Here is a 17,376-nt window from a genome sequence, read left to right on the forward strand (position 1 = left end):
AAGGCAGACTCAGTAATTTGGCTGTCAATTGTGTGTAATTTTATACCTTAGCGTCTGGAAGGATAAATAGAATTACAGAGTTTTACACTGAAATGCTGATTATCAGAAAATAAGAAGCCAAAATTTCAGGAGCCATGTCTTTTAAAGTCTCTTCTAAATATTAAGTTTTGTTAGCATAAGCATTTTAAATGTTAACTTTAACTTATATATAAATCACTACCAAGTCACCTATTTTATGTTAAAGTTTTTCTGTGTTAATGTTACTTATTCTTCCACCTTTCTGTCCATATGAGGAGTAGATAAAAATGGCCAGGACATGAACATGTAGGTTTTTTTTTTTTTTTTTTTTTTTTAAGACTGGATTATTTGTCCAAAGGGCCACAGCATAGTCAATTATTTTAAAGTTAATATTGCCACAGTAAATAGCAATTCCTATATAGTTTAGTTCTACTTTTATTTTATAAAATGTAAAAATCTTTTATTTTCTTTAAAAAGAAAATTGACAACAATATTGCTAGAAATCTTTGAAATTTTTCTTTAAATCAAGAACATTTAGTAGGTGAATTACATTCCAATAGGTAAATCACATTCCAGTTTTCATACATGCATGCCTTTTATAGCTTTCAAAAATCTAGGTTCAAAATAATTTAGAAGCTTTTTAGAACTAAAATATGCATACAGAAATATTGTGGTTTTTGCTATAATGGCAAAAACTGCAATTACATTTGCATCAACCTACTATATTCCAACATGTCCAGCTTGCTCACTATTATGTGTGTGAGACTCACTCACAATAGTGTGTGTGGTTCTACATGGTTTACTCTGCAGAATAGTACACTATACTGTAGTCATTCTAGCGACTGGGCATTTTTGTAGTGTTCAGTTGGAACTGACATGAGCATTATAGGAAATGTCTTAGGTGAACGTTTTATTGTGTGTTGCCTATATACCTATGTGTAGAATTGATGAGAAAGAGTATGTATATCAAGAATTTTAGAAGAAACATCACATTTTAACATTTTGTATTTGTATTCCCACTTACAGTTTTATGAAAGTTCCAGTAACACCCAATACTTGCCAATTTGGGCATTATCTGTCTCTCTAAATTTTAATCATTCTAATGAGTACTTAGTGGCATCCCCTAGTGGTTAAGATATTATACCCTGGTGAGTAGTGAAGTTGATTGTCATATTAGTCCATTTTCGTACTGTTATGAAGAAATGCCAGAGACTGGGTAATTTAGGAAGAAAAATGGTTTAATGTACTCACAATTCCACATGGCTATGGAGGCCTCACAATCATGATGGAAAGTGAAGGAGGAGCAAAGACATGGCCTGCATGGTAGAAGACTAGAGAGCGCTTGCAGGGGTACTGCCCTTTATAAAACCAGCAGATCTCGTGAGACTTCTTCACTATCATTAGAACAGCATGGGGAAAGCCTGCCCTCATGATTCAGTTATCTCCCACCACGTCCCTCCCATGACACATGGGAATGATGGGAGCTACAATTCAAGATGAGATTTGGGTAGGGCACAGCCAAACTCTATCAATTGTCTCTTCACTTATGCATTGGCCACATGGAGCATATGGTTGTTCTCTTTTGTGCAGTGCTTGTATTTTTCCTTTTTTCTGTTGGGTTGCCTATTAATTGCATATTACATTGCATTTCAGACATATATATATATAGAGAGAGAATGAAAATATCTTATCCCTTTATTGTACTTTCACTTTCTTGATGGTGTCTTTGGTAAACAATTTCTCAGTTTTAATATGGCCCAATTTATGACTTTTGTATATTCTATTATGGTTAGTTCATTTTGTGTCCTGCTTAAGAAACCCTGGCTACTCCAAGGTCATGCATGTGCTACATATTTTACTCTCAAAGCAGTTTCATTTAATCTTTCACATCTAGCCCTGCACTCCAGGTGGAACTGATTTTTAGTATTTTTTTTGCAGTGGGGTTCAAGTTGCATTTTTCAACAGGTGAAGGCACTGTCTTTCCCTCTGCACTGCAGTGTCACGTTTCTTGTAAATCAGGTAGATGCGTGGCTTGGCGTCTGGACTCCCTTCTGCTCCAGTGTTCTGTTTGTCTCTCCTTACCTGGATACCATGCAATCTTTATGACTGCAGTTTTCTACTCTGCCATATTATCTTGTAGGCTATCATCCAGATTAGTTCTCTTCCTTGAAAACTGCGTACTCTGCTTAGCCCTGTGCATTTTTCTATAAGTTTAGAATCCATTGTTCATTAACTTGGGCCTCTTACCCCCAGAAAAGCATGCTGAGGTTTTGATTATAATTTGGGGGTAGAGTTTTTTGTTGTTTTTTTGATCAAACTGAGGGCTTTCCCCCACTATTTCTGGTCTGCAAAGATTGTTTTTTTACTTATGAATACTGATGAACTTTGTCAAGAGTAAACATTTTCCATCTTTTGGATTTCCCTTAAACCATTATTATGATTATCTCACAATGTTGAGTTTATTCTACTTCTTTCCTGGAAACACTAAAATGAACCGAAATACAAGAGGATTGAGAATAAAATTCAACTTACAATAATACTAGGAAATAAATCAACCACAAACTCATATGAAGGAGATACATGAGTTTAGACATCTCTTTCCAGATATCAGAGTATGCACATTTCATTTTATAAAAAAGAGGAAGGAAGGAGGAAGGGAAGGAATGAGAGGAAGGAAGGCAGGCAGGGAGGAAGTCAGGTAGAAAGGCAGGGAGGAAGACAGGCAGGAAGGCAAGCAGGAAGAAAAGGAAGGAAGGAAGGAAGGAAAGTAGGAAGAAAAGGAAGGAATAAAAGGAATGAAGGAATTAGGTAAATAGGAGGAAGGAAGGAAGGGAGGGAGGGAGATAGATTCCTGAGCCAGAATCCTCCACTGAAACACTGAGTTCTGAAGATGCCAGGGAACACAGGAGAGACAGGGAGCTCTGTGAAGGACAGGCTCCAACAGGAGAAAATAACGTCAGGAGTTGGGGGGCAGGTAGAATGAGAACTACATTTTCAGCTACCAGAAGCCTTCACTTTTTTTTCTACTTAGAATTGCTCCCCTCCCAATCTGTTACCAAACAAAAGTCAGGCCAAGATAAGGTTCCCATAATTTAAAAGTAAGTAATAAACTGGAAGGTTTAAACTAAGATAATGGGTTGACATTATCCAAAATAAAGTAAGAAACAAATCAGAGAAGAAAGGCACATAATAATAATATACAAAAGGCAGAGAAAGTATAACTACAGAAAAAATAAAATCACCCCCAGTTGATATAAGAGGAAGTTAAGCATTTTTCATAGCCTAAAGAAATTTAAAATTATGAAAAAAAATCAGAGATCATGAGACAGAGGAGGTATGAAAGGAGTAACAATGAGCTGGCAGAGGTTATAGAAAAATAAAGAAAACTATTGGTGAAATGAAACCATGTTAGAAGCATCAAGAATACAAATAGTGCAGAAATAAACAGGACTGGTATGAGGAAACAAATCAGAAAAAAAAAATGGCAATAGATGTGGAAGAGAGATAAACAGGAACTAATGTATGGGTTGTTATTTTTACAATAGTTCTCACCTGGGACAGTAATTTTCTTACAAGAGGGATGTATCAATCTGGCTCTTTTATTCTACTCTGCCATTTTCACTGTCAGGTAACTGAAGGATTTTTTCAGAACTCTGAGTGAAGAAAAGTGTGACCCCAAAGTTGTATAACCTTCTAAGTAGAGCACAATTCCAGGGACACCTTCACAGAGAATGAGTTGTACTTCCAGAGGTACCAGTAACTCCCATTCTAGGTGAAAACTGCTTCAGGAGGTTACATAATGGGGACATTTGCCTGACTTAAAAGTAATGGAAAATCCTTTTAAACGTGCATTATCAGGAAACACAGGCATCCATGAACTTTCTTGCAAAATTGTCTTAAAGACAACATAAGAGTCAATCAATACCTAAGTAAAGGTGAATAAAGAGTCTAGGTCTAGAAATGCCAAATGGAGAATAGATTTGGTGCTGGGAGTGTATAAGAACTACCCTGTACTTTATCAAAGTATGTCCTCTGAATTTTTAATAATAACCTTGTATTTTTAAAAAAAAATAATTTCCAAAACGTTATTTTTAAGAAGTCACTTTGATTAGTTCTTATTTGAGCTAATACTATATACAACCCTTTTCAAATGAAGATAAGGGTTTCCTTTCAATGTCATCAAATATTATACTAACAATTTACATTTTTATATTGTTTTAGAATTGAAGAAAGTCCTTCTGCAGATATTGCCTTGTTAATATTCACAGCAATCTAGTTCCACAGGGGTGTTAGCTCTGTTTTAAATAACTTGTCCCAGGTCATCTAATTATAAAATGTGGACCTGGGATCCATTCGCTACACAGGTCAATAAAAAGTTCTTAAAATACTTTACTCAATTTATGTTTTTGGAAGCTGTGGCTAAAATAGAAAGAATCAGGTAAAAGACTCAAAGGAGTTGTTTGAGGTACTATAATAGCCGGGAGTGGGTGGGGAGGATATCATTATATAAAATTTAGCTTCAAAGTCCGTGTCCAGGAAGTCCTCTTTTCTGTGAGCCTTTTGGTTTGGTTAGATTTTGCCATTTTGTACTCTCTTTGAATTATAATTAATTTCAAAAAACTAAATAATTTGAATAAACTTATTTGTTGAACAACTGTTCATCTTTGAAACCAAAACTGGACTGGCTTTGAATATGAACTCTAAACCATCTTGAATCTGTCTCTTGCTTTTGAATTCATCAAGGAAATGAAGTCTGTTTTGAGTTTGAGAATCATTTCATAATCTGTTGTTGTCTCGTGTGTGTGTGTGTGTGTGTGTGTGTGTGTGTTTTAATGTTAATATACAGATAGCTAAGAATCCAGATACACTCAAGGCAAAGGAATGGAAGATTAGAAAAACAAGATTTTGCCAGGCAGGCTAGTGGGAGGGTCCTTTTGTGATGAAATGTTGCATAAATAATGCCAAGGGGGGTCTAAATTCACTGTTGCCATGGAGACCTTTGTGCCTGGCTGAACTCTATTCTTTTCTCTTTTAAGACAGCAACCATTAGGCTTGTGGTATCTCTGATATGTCTTGCTTTGCTTTCTCTTAAACTGTTTGCGAGTGAAAGCAGAAATTACCATAGGATAATTCAGCGTCCTGACTTTTTAAAGGCTGTTCTTCACTCCCTTCTCCGTGGTTTTTGAGCTGCTCTGTGGTTCCTTTTAGCCTGATTGCAGGGAGGGAGGAGGAGGTGGGTAGGATGCCAGGAACCGCCTGCTCCACAGCCTGGGGAAGGAGGGAAGAGTAACCCTTCATCTTTGGGACTAGTCGTCTTGTTTGCCTAGACTACAATTTTCGAGTATTTAAGGACCATTTATTTCAAAAGGTACAGCAAAGGTAAACAACAAAAAGTGAAAACTAACTGCATTTGGTTTTTCAATGCTTTCATTATGAATGTTGTTTTTGTGATAATTTTAACTAGAATTTTAAAACTGCAGGTTAAAGTTCTGTGTAGAAAATATGGTAAGAATTTATTTCTGACCTGAGAGTTATCAATTTATTCAGCATTTGAACATTGAAATTGTGATGCCAAATCACCAAATTAAACAGAAAGGGGTTGTAAGAATTCATGTGCCATTTTCCTATTAACTAACCATTAAAACTATTTAATGATTGTTATTAGTAAGACTTGGTGTGTCAGAGATATATACTTTAGATTTTATGAAACTTATGATTATCCATGTAAATCGTATTTATAGTTCAGTGAGAATTAAATAAGAGTGAAAATTGAAGTGAGAATTAAATAATTTGGAAATTGAAGGTCTTTTTTTTTCCTTCAGTGCACAATTAAAGGAATAACACCTTCCAGTAAGAAATTATTCATGGAGAGAAAAGTCAAAAAAATCACCCAACTAGTATCAACATGTAAAGTAGCCAAAAATTCAATAGATTGGGCAGCTAACTTGTTGCATAGCTTTCTCTTTTTTACAAAGATTATTTGGTTCTCAGTGATGAGTTATACTAGAACTAGAATACAATAATTACATGTTTTGATCACTGTAAATGGTGCAGGTGTAAATAAGATGTACAAACCCCTTAATTATAGAAAATCTTTACCAAAGTGTTTCCAGATTGCTTTTATTCAGATAACTCATTGGAAAATTTTGCCCCAAATTTACAATGACTTTGTAGATTTCACCTTTGACACCACTGTAGTTAAATAAAAAAAATTGTGATGCCCAACAGATTAAAGAAACAAATTGATTTTTTGAAACCAGTGATTGAATAAAATGACAATCTATAGAACTAATTTTAGATTATTATATATTTGTAAGATAGCTGTACCTTGTAGAATTGTGACTGCAGTAAAATGGAATGCCTCAAAAGTCTTTAGTATTTATAAAGTCTTTATAAAGAAAGTCTAAGTATCTTTAAAGGATTTTCAAATGGGTAATAATAGTGATAGAAATGATTTTTACCTTAATTTTGACAAATACAAGATAAAACTTACACTTGATTAATATTATTTGAAATTTGAATGACTTTATAAGTTACAAACTAAGTGTGAAAAATGACCATGTTGACTTAAAATGATTTAATTTTATCAGAAACATATTTTCATGTTTTAATATAATAATTGCCTAGCCATAGTTATATTTTATTTTAAAGAAGCTAATGAAGAAAGGCAATATCACTCAGAGGGCATCCCTTACTAAATATTTCATTTCAACTAATTATTAAATAAAAGTAAAAGTTTAAGTTTATTGTCTTAAAGCTAAGAAATCTTTTTATTTTTAAGGCATGAAAGTCAATCTCAATGATATGGATTTAGAACAGTGATTAAGAAAACTTTGACCTTTGGAAGTGTTTTCTATATTGACTGTAATTTAATAATATTGCTGAACTATAAAAGTAAATGATTGTGAAATTTCACCTTAGGAATATAGTGTTTGGGTGCTCACACTTTTTGTAAATCAATCTAATAGATTTACATGACATTAAGTCTTCAAACTGTAGGACACAGTATGTGCATGTGAGCCAAATAAAGAGTTGAAAAACATAATAAGTCAACTCATTGGGTGGTGTGATTATGACGGCCCATTCCCTCATATCTCAGAATGTTAATATTGTAAATTTGAATTCAAGTTCTTTTTTTAATCCAGGCGTTTATATTATGTGGATATACCTGAAAACATACTAAGTAGGTGGCATTTTAAAGCACAAGCAGAGAGTCTAATGAGAATTTAAAAAAATATTGCATGTGAGAATTTTCAAATGCCATGTTACAAAATTTTTTCTGGGGTGTTTTACTCATAGATTGTAGCCACACAGTTAATAAAAAAAAATTCAATTGTTTAATAATATATGCCTATTCTCATAAATTTTATCTATACAATTAAGAAAAAAACCACTTTTCATGTTAAATATATATGTATTTACTTGTCCAGACAATTCCAGATCTGGTCCAATTCTTATAGGATGATAATGGCCAAATTGGAGAATCCTAGCTTAAGTTTGACCATAAGTTCCAGTTGGAATGGTGTGGGAACAAAGATTTATGTGTGTGTTTCTACAAGTAGCTTATCAACATGTGAACTGTGATTTAGAGTTGTGTTTTGTAGCCATTTTAGAAGTCATTTTGCATTCACAATATCTTGTATTCAACAAATTTTTTGGAGTCCTTTCTCTGGTGTAAATATTGAGCTGCCACATAGAAAAATGAAAGAGACATTCCCTAGGGATCAAGAACTCAAAAGGCTGGTGGGGTCCAGATGTGAGCACTAGTACCTGGGATGTAGTCAAGTCATGGCTGTACTGATGCCGTGGCCAGGAGAGCATGAACAGTGCGGTAGCTTAGATGGTGCATTTGAATGTGTTTATTAGGTCCTCCCCTGTAGCTGAGATGAAGAAAGATTAAGTGACACACAAAATAACCATTAATAAATGAATATAAAGATTATTTCTGAATAGCAGGCAAAGGAATCCTATGAAAATGTGTGTCCTATCATGTTACTACTCTATGCAGAGTGAAAATGCCTACGGTGGCCAACAAGGGCCTCTGTGCTGTGCCACCTGCTACCCCATCCCTCCTACGCCTCCCAAGATTGTTTCCTCCTCTCACTTTTTGCTCCTGCACAGAAAACTCCTCACATCTCCTAGAACATGTTCCTAGAACTTGGATTTTGCATTTGCTGTTGACTTTTGCTTGAAACACCATCCTAGCCCCTCCTTTCTCCCCACCCCCAGCCTGGATATACACATGCCCTACCTCCTCATTGTTGCCCCTCTTTTCTGTGATGTCGCCTTGTCAATGACACTGTTCTCAATTATCCTATTCAGATTGCCTCCCTGTCATCTTCTTTTCCTGAATTACTTTTCTTTATTGCCTTTACCTCAGGTGGTTCCATGTAATCTGTTTATTGGATTCACTATCTTCTCCGTTAGAATGTAAACTTCATGAGGGTAGGGATTTTTATCTGATTTTTACATTGATGCATTTCCAGCACTTAGGCTGTGCCTGATGTATTTATTGAATAAACAAAAGAGAATCAGATATAGATATATTGTATGTATGTATATATATATATATATATATATATAAAGTGTGTGTATATGTATATATACACACACATTTTTTTCTAACATCAAATATACACTGTTCTTTTTCCACCAATTTTTTTTTAAAAAAGATACAGTAGTGAGTATTCAAAGTTACCACTTCGACCCCTTATTCTCTCTTAAGTGGTCAGTTATGGGCAGCAGGTTCACAACTGCTTATGTTCCAACACCCTTCTTATTCTCCACTGGAGCAGAATAAGACCTGAGCATTTCCCTTCTGTGGCAGGATATATGATGTCAGACAGACTGTAAGTGAAACAATATTAAATCTTCTCTCCTGTTACCACCCTCCAGCTGTGGAAGTGTCACAAATGCATTTGACTTCTGTGTGCTCTGCCTGTTCTTTCAGAGTGAAAAGCATGGCTATTATCGTAATACCCCAGCTCTCCCTAAGGTTTTGTGATTTACCTGCATTTTCTCCAAAGTATGTTTTCATCAAAGAACACATATAGAAGTATATATAATTTCTAAAATATTAAATCATGTATTTTTCTTCTATTAGCATGAGAAAAATGATTCAGTGTCCTAGATTTTTCATGGAATCATACCCAGTCAGCAACTCTGATCAAGTTCTACTGAAAAAACAAAATGTACCTTTAGGGTCCTGAGAATCACCAATGAGTATTAGTCATGTGCATGGTGATACTATTCAGCCGTATCTAATACTGGCTTACCTGTAAAGCAGAGTAACAGTGGGTGCATTTTTGTTATTTTTGAATCAAATTATCTACTTCTATCCCATGAAGTTCATCCTTCCTTTGACGTATTTAATTAAACTCAGCACATAAACTCTGTAAGCTCTAGGCATGTAATAAACACTATATGGTGGCTAATTACATTGTGACCTTCTCCAGTATGTCAATATTTTTCAAAGATATGGGGGTTCCTTCCTCTAGGAATAAAAAATATTGAGTTAGTCTGTGACTTTCAACAGTACTAGCCTTTTTTCAAAAAAAAAAATTATATCTAGAATAAAAGCTAATTTTAAGTGTTGGTCAACTGTCTAATTGTTTTAGAACAAGGCAAAACGATTATTAGAGCCTTTCTGCCTCCTTTCCGCCTCCACTACTGTTTTGCATGTATAGAGTAACATTTGCATACGTGTTCCTACAAGGAGAGCAACTCTGAAGATGCTTATTTATTGCATAGATTTTGCATTAGTCACACGTTCCTTCTTCATGAATTTTATCTGCCTCAGTTCATTTCAAGCCCCCATGCTCTTCTGAACCAATTTCTGGTAATTTTCATCAGCATTAATAGAATTTCTTCAAGAGATACTATATTCAGTGTTGAAATGTTAAATGTAATTGAATTTACTTGCCGAGGTTGGGGATTAACTACACCCACATTATCGTGGAGTACTTCTTCCAAAAATTGGAAACCATAAAAACAGAGGCAGAGATGAAAAAGAATTAAAAAGGGAGACTCAGTTCATTGCGAGGCTGTGTATGTAGACTCAGACATAGCCCTGGGGTGCTGCCCTGGCCCTGACTTCAGTTTGCAGTCCCTGGTACGTTTGGGCATGTATTTGGCAAATAGATGCACACATACTGACCAGATGTCATACATATTCCATTTAGGAACTTATTTAATCACTGGGTATGCAGAATTAAATAGGAAATTTGCATTTCTTCATTTAAAAATTCATAAACCTGACCCCTCCATTTATTTTGTTCTTATTCTGAAATAAAAATCAATAAAATTATTTTGCACATCCAGTGTGCTCTTGATTATTTACTTATAATATCTCATTAAATCTTCACAAGGTCCCTGCATGTTAGATATTATCCCAGTATGATTGAAATGAAATTTTACGCTGTAATTATTTCCATTACATGATGTTTCTGAGATCACAGAATTAAATGAGCACAGGACTTTGAACCCATGTGTATTTAACGAAGCTGACCCTCCCTCCTTCAGCCTTCTTCTATCCAGTGGAATGGCTCAATATAAGCATCTCACTTAGATTTTGGAAAACTCTCCTAGATTTTCACCTGTTCATAGACCCCTCTCACTGCACATACCTCTTTGTTTTACGATTTACCTCCATCCAGGTGCTCCAGGCACTTTTCCCTTACAACAAACTTTTTGACCCACTGATCAGCATAGAGCTAAGAATGACAGTGGGTGCTGTGGGAACTACTGGTATGAGAATTCCCTGGGCAATTGTTATAAATGCAGCTTCCTGACTCAGCTGCATTATGGTTGCATAGAGGCTACATCCATCCTAAGGAGGGCAAGTAGAGTTTATCACTGTCAATTTTATGTGAGAGCTCACTGTTCGCATTCATTTTTAGAAGGAAGCCAGAGAAACTTTATCAGCCTTGCTTAAAAGTAGCATTCATGTCTTTGAGAAACTTTAAGAAAATGTGAGTTTTCATTAGATACAACATTCTTAGTACATTTAACGAGATGTGAAATAGACCCCTTCATTGTAGTGTAGAGGAAATAGTACGAGATTGGTGGTCAGAGCCTGTTTTCTGTGCCGGCACCACTGCATTCCAATTGTATGATTCTAAGAAAAAATCCATGTGTTTTGAATATAACTTTCTCTGAGTAACAGTAGTGACATTCTTATCACTGTGGTCCAGGCTCCATGTGATCTTCTGTATGAACTGTATGGTGTCTTCCTCTTCTATCTGTAGAAGAATATTTTACTGGAGCAAGATTAGGACTGAATATTTCCATATGTAAACCTTTATTTTTTGATGATGTGTTCATAATATATTATTTACCTTAGGTGGATATTCACAATTTTTTGAAGGCTGAAGGCTGTAGGAATTTAAAGTTACAAGATGAATATTCTGCCCAAGGAGTACACTGGTGTTACTTCAGTGTGCTTGATGCTCTCACCAGAATATCTGTCAGCATTCATGTGGTGCCAAAAGGTGTAGTTCAGTGACTGTCACCCTCCATTTCCTTCTTTGTCTCTTCTTTCTTTGTTTTGGTTTTTGGTGTGTTTATTTCCTAAGTAGGGCAATATATTTTCAGAAAGAGTAATGGGACAGAATCAGGTCCTGCTCTGGCGTGAACTTTATTTCATGTCATTTTCTTTTCCCTGTTGTGTCCCAGATGGGCTTTAAAGCTGCTTATTCTAGTCACTTAATCTCTCTCCACTTCAGTTTCCACAACTGCAAAATTAAAAGCTTCAATTCTATGATCCTTTCCAAATGAGTAGGAATTTATTGTCTGCCGTACAGGGGCTTCCCAGTGCTGGGTTAGGGTATACTGCAGCTGTAGTGCAGACCAGATTAGCAGCAATGGGCCCTCACTTGGATGCCTGGCCTATCCTATGTGGGTGTCTCATCCACTGGTCTCCAGCCTTTGTTAATCTCACTTGTTGATCAGTAAAAGTCTTCTGAGTAAGAACATCCATTATATGCTCATTTATTTATACATGATTCAAATACTACTGTACTAACCTTCATGTTAGAAAGTATAATAAAAACTAAGTTTTAAAAGCTGAAAACAGTACATTTAAACGTTAAGTTCAAACCTTCCCTTCCCATACCCCACTTCAGAGGCAACTGCTGCCCCTACTAACTAAGCTGCATCGCTGAGCAAGTTGTAAGGAAGTTAACAATCACATCTGAAACCCAAGATATGAGAAATAGGTAATTTATAAACTTAGACATTTATCCTTGTAAGACCCTCTGTCTTCATTATTACTGGAGTTGGGGTCAACCAAAGATGACAGTTATATAATTTTGAATGATTGCTCTTGGTTTGCAGATGAGTCCATCACCACCAGCCACTCTGGAGACAGGGAGCCAATAAGATAATGTTGATATCACAGTGCAGTCCATGTAGGGGCTAGAAAACAATCCAAGGAATTTGCTGATCTGTGTATGCTGATGACATGTAGTAGACACATGTTGATATATCCCTTTGGATATGCTGTTGAATAGATCACTGTCAACCTAAAGAAGAGTCTTTGGAAAGCATTGATCTATGTACTTTCTATTCAAACCTATAATCAAAGACTTGGACTGATGTCTTCAAAGCAAGCTATAGAATTTGCAGGTTACATAGGGCTAAGAAAATATGCATATGTTTGATACAGAATTCTGTTTCAAGAAGAACACACAATGCTGAAAAGTATGAGATAAAAAAGAAATAAAAATGTGGATACATGCCCCACCTTGTCTGCAGGTTCGAAGATATCAACTGAAGAGCCTGTAGTATAGGTAAGTCTGGTTTGATGGGCTCAGAAAAAAAAAAAAAAAAAAAAAAAAAAAAAAAAAAAAAATTCTTAGTGGGATTCAAGTTTCCTATAAAGCAGCTACTTCATAATGGGAAGAAAGCTACTGTAACCTTAAGTTATATTATTGGAAGTTTAATTTCAAAGTCATAAGAAAAGTGTTTCTTTTAGACCGTATGTGAAATCATGTATAAACTGTTGGATATTTTGAGTTGTGGAAGAGGGCATCAAAAACAAGAGGGCAATCAAAGGTGTGGCCAGAGGGGGAACTTCTAAAAACAATGAGTAAACCACTGAACCGCCCGTTTGAATTACAGAAGAGAAGATGTGGCTTTCAAAGTCTACTGTGTCAATGAAAAAGTCAGTGTCATGCTTTGGTAAACTAGAAGCTAGAAGTGGAACAGAAGGGAGAATCATTTTATTTTTTATAGGAAAACATACCATGAATTTGATTACCAGAGCTGTCATTCCGTGGAATGGTATGGATTGGGATTTGAACTGCTTTCCTTGTTACCTTTCCCTGAGAAACTGCTGGAGGAGAGGCTGACTTTTGAGAAGGATGATGAATTAAATGACTTTCTAGATCCCATCCACATATAAAATTCTGTAAGACTTTAAGATGTTGTTTCTTGATTGATTAGAAGTAGATGAGGTTTAGATATGTAAACTTTTAGAAAAGACATAATGATCTATGTAGTACCCATTTTTCTGCATGCTAAGATTTCTGCAGGTAAGATGCGAAACTTGAAAACACTGCCCAAGTGAATAATGTACACTTAAGGCAGAAAAATAATAGGAAAGTTAGATTATTTACATAAATATGTATTCATTCTTTACATAAAACTCCATGAAAAATACCTTATATACTGAATATCTGTTATTTAGCAACTGGTTAACAATGGGTAGTGTATCCTTCCATTTTCCCATCTGTAAAACAGAAATAACAATATAATAAAGGTAATATTATTTCCTGAGTCCCTAAAGAGTAGTCAGTCCATTATGGGAAAAGAAGGACATTGCTTTTTAGGGGGAAAAATAGCCTATTAAAACATGTTCTCTGTGCTGAGATAGTAGGATAAGGTTTAAGTCATTGGGTTTAACTAAATACAAGGTCTGCAGTATTTATTAGATAGGCAAGCTTTTTTGACTGTTTAATTTCTGAGTAGACTCCCACTTGAATAGCAAGGGAAAATTGTTTGGGAAAAAAACTGGCCCAATGTGTAGGAAACAGGTGCCGGGATGATGCACAGCTTGCTGCTGGACGCCGCAGCCAGGGCGGCCCGTGGTGATCAGCCCGGCCCTCTCTATCAGGTAGAACTGCAGTTGATGGAAATTACAGTCCCTAGTTTCAGGGGACACACAGATAATTTGGTTGTTCCTATAAAGGCATAAACAAAATATTGGCTAAGCACAGACAGATGTTAAGGTTATACTTTGTACATGAATTCATGTACTTGAATTCGCTTTAATGGAGTTGAGCTTATGGTGTAAGATCTTGCAGCTCATTATAACTAAGTTGTTATGGGCTGCTAATTTGCTAGAAGCTGCTGTATCATGAGCAAGCCCAACTGCCTTGATGGATCTCCTGGTAGTTAATACGGATTAAATGCGAATTTTTTTATTTTTTCCCCTGTGGTCTAACATAATGATATTAGCTTGTCTACGGTGTGACAAATTCAGTGTACCAAGAGCATCTGGTACACTATTCTTTGTGACTGAAAATAAGCCTGAAAACTTGATAATGCACATTCATTAAGATACTTCTGCACGTTGGAGTGATACAGACGGTTGATGACTGTGGAAGGAATCTGTTGGTCACAGTTCATTTTGCTCCAACTTATATAAACAATTTCAACGGTGGTACATTTATCACTGCTGCATTCTTACAAGTTCGTGTTTGATTAGCAGGATGCAAATATGGATCTATCCTTTGCTAGGCTGTACTTAATTCGTTCCCCACAGAGGAATTTTAAAAAGGAAAAAAATAATGAAAGGAACTAAAACCTTCACAGCTTGAAGATATGTTTAAATTCAGTCTTTTGAAGTTGATCTGAGAATGGATCACACTGAAATGTTCAAATCATTAAGCTACTTTAGTAAAGAGAGTATTTAATAGAATGCATGATATTGTAAGAAATGAACAGTAAAATCAATCCTGCTGTCCCACATGGATTTAAATAAGTTAATATAAGAATGCTCATGTTTTAAATATATTGCTTCCTAAGCAGCAGGGAAATATATTTCTCAGATGAAACAAAAGCATTGACATGCAAGCATGTATTACATACCTTATCAAGAATGGGAAAGACCAGTGGGCCAGCCATCTCTGTATTGCCCCTCGTATCCCACTAACTGAGTGATCCTGAATTATTCACTTAACCTCTCTGACTGCCAGTTCAATTTACCTCTGTGATTACTGGTTTACTACTCTTTTTTTTTGGGGGGGGGGGGGGGTGGGGAATAGAGTCTCGCTGTGTCACCCAGGCTGGAGTGCAGAGGCACGATCTCAGCTCATTGCAACCTCTGCCTCCTGGGTTCAAGCAATTCTCCTGCCTCAGCCTCCCAAGTAGCTGGGACTACAGGCATGCCACCATGCCTAGCCAAGTTTTGTATATTTAGTAGAGACGGGGTTTCACTATGCTGGCCAGGCTGGTCTCGAACTCCTGACCTCTTGATTCACCTGACTTGTCAGCCTTGATCTGCTGGAGCTCCCAATGTGCTAGGATTACAGATGTGAGTCACTGTATGCTGCCCAGTTCACTACTCACAATGGTTTCTACTTCATTTCCTAAATGTATCATTGCTTCATTGTGAAGATAAAATAGAGTAGCAATATAGCTGTTATTATACAAATAGTAAAACTATTATGCTATTACATTAGGGTATGTTATTTTAATAATAACCCCCTCTTGATGTCATCCCTATGGTAACCTCAGTCCCCTCAATCAACGGTAGATGTGACAGCAGCAATTAAAATCCACTCTGGAGGTAATGAAGAACAAGAGCTATGAAAAATAGCACACAAAGTGGGTGGAAAAAATTGTCAACAACATAAATGATGCAGAAGAAAATGAGACTGTTTTTTAAACTGTAAGAGCCCATATCTACTGGTGTTCACAACCCTAGTTGACTTTATTGTGCTCACCTAATTATGAAAATACTCTACAATTGACAGGGGTATTTAGGGACCAGCAAACTTACATCCTTGCAATGCAATATAGTACATGATCCATGTTTACACTATTGATCCTCAAATGTAGAAAACATAGTCAAATTTTATTAACTGTTTTAGTGAAATACATGAGTTCCATAAAATTTCAAAGGGTTTCTTATTTGGAGTATGGACATAGATGAGATGGTGCATCTCAGGATCATTGTTGAATATCAACCTTTTACTTATGTCAGCCTTCCGATGTAATTTGCCTGATAGTGAATTTGTCCCTAACTCCAATCAGATGGAACTCTAATTGCTCTCTGAAACACATCCACATACCTTCAGTATTTGTCCAGGTCTGTGCTTAAATGCCTGCTGTTCTTTGCGTCTGGACTGACATCCCATTGACATGGCCAAATAATAATCTCTCATTGTGCGTCTCAAATACCAGTTCCTGCATGTGACATTGCCCTCCTTCTCCAAACACCCTTCCATCCTTTCTAAAGGAAAGTCATCTTTGAAATTCATTTATATCTCATAACTTAGCATTTTACTTTGCATTCTGTTTCATGATATGTTGATTTCAATGATTTTACTAGACTTGGAACTGTCAACAGGACCCACTCCTGAATTAATGTTATGGTCATATCATCCCTGACCGTGTCGTTCAGCACCTTGCAGAATGCTTTGCATGTAAGCGCCTTTTGCTCTCCCGCTATTTTACTTATTCATTCCATAAATGTTGATTTCATACCTAATATGTGATAGGATACTAGAGATTTGGATGAAGAAGATATTGTTACTCTTGCCTTGAAATAAAACATGATGATAAGTCAAAAATAATTGGAACTTGTGATAAACTGCCAGGCAAAGTGTGAAAGGCACAGTACACACCTGTGATCATCGTTAGTGCAAAGGTGATGCTCTGTTGGCATTTCATGTATGCACCAGAAAAATCTGATATTGTGGTATTTAAGAGAAATTCAGCAGCAATACCACCATATTATTGGGGACAAATTTTGATTTCAGTAGTCAAATTAGATAACTCTCTGGGAATTATCAAGCCACCAAGGAAACTGGAAAGATTTCCTAGTCTTGAAATACTGATAGACACTCACCTCTCAAAGAGCTACTGAATTCTAAAATTCATTAGAACATTTTATATTAGGAAGAAGGTAGAAAATGGATTATTCTTCTAGGAAAGAGGTAAATGATGAGAAAATAAATTATTGTACCATGCATTGATATAGGCTAAAAATATCTGAAAGTGTCAATTTTATGATTGAGTTTATTTTTCTTAATGTAGATTTCACAGTTTGGACAGAGAACTTTACAGCTAGGTTGATAGAAAGTATCTACTGATGCTTTTCTGGAATATCAGAACAGTGTTCTTCCTCACTCT

General features: G+C 35.9%; 1 protein-coding gene across 11 annotated transcripts in view; it reads left to right on the forward strand.

The window, feature by feature from the left end:
* CTNND2 (catenin delta 2) overlaps positions 1 to 17,376 on the forward strand; it is a 937,699-nt gene that overhangs the window by 313,111 nt on the left and 607,212 nt on the right. The window contains exon 1 of one of the 11 annotated variants that reach the window (XM_039468171.2): positions 4,631 to 5,397. The exons of 6 other annotated variants lie outside the window; for them this stretch is intronic. The gene's annotated coding sequence lies outside the window, so the exon portion shown is untranslated. Of the gene's footprint in view, positions 1 to 4,630; positions 5,398 to 17,376 lie in introns of those variants that run through there. 4 more of the 11 variants (XM_039468178.2, XM_039468183.2, XM_074387242.1 and 1 more) reach the window with 4 other exon arrangements.

This window comes from Saimiri boliviensis, chromosome 1 (genome assembly GCF_048565385.1).
Source record: "Saimiri boliviensis isolate mSaiBol1 chromosome 1, mSaiBol1.pri, whole genome shotgun sequence".
Taxonomy (NCBI): Eukaryota; Metazoa; Chordata; class Mammalia; order Primates; family Cebidae; genus Saimiri; species Saimiri boliviensis.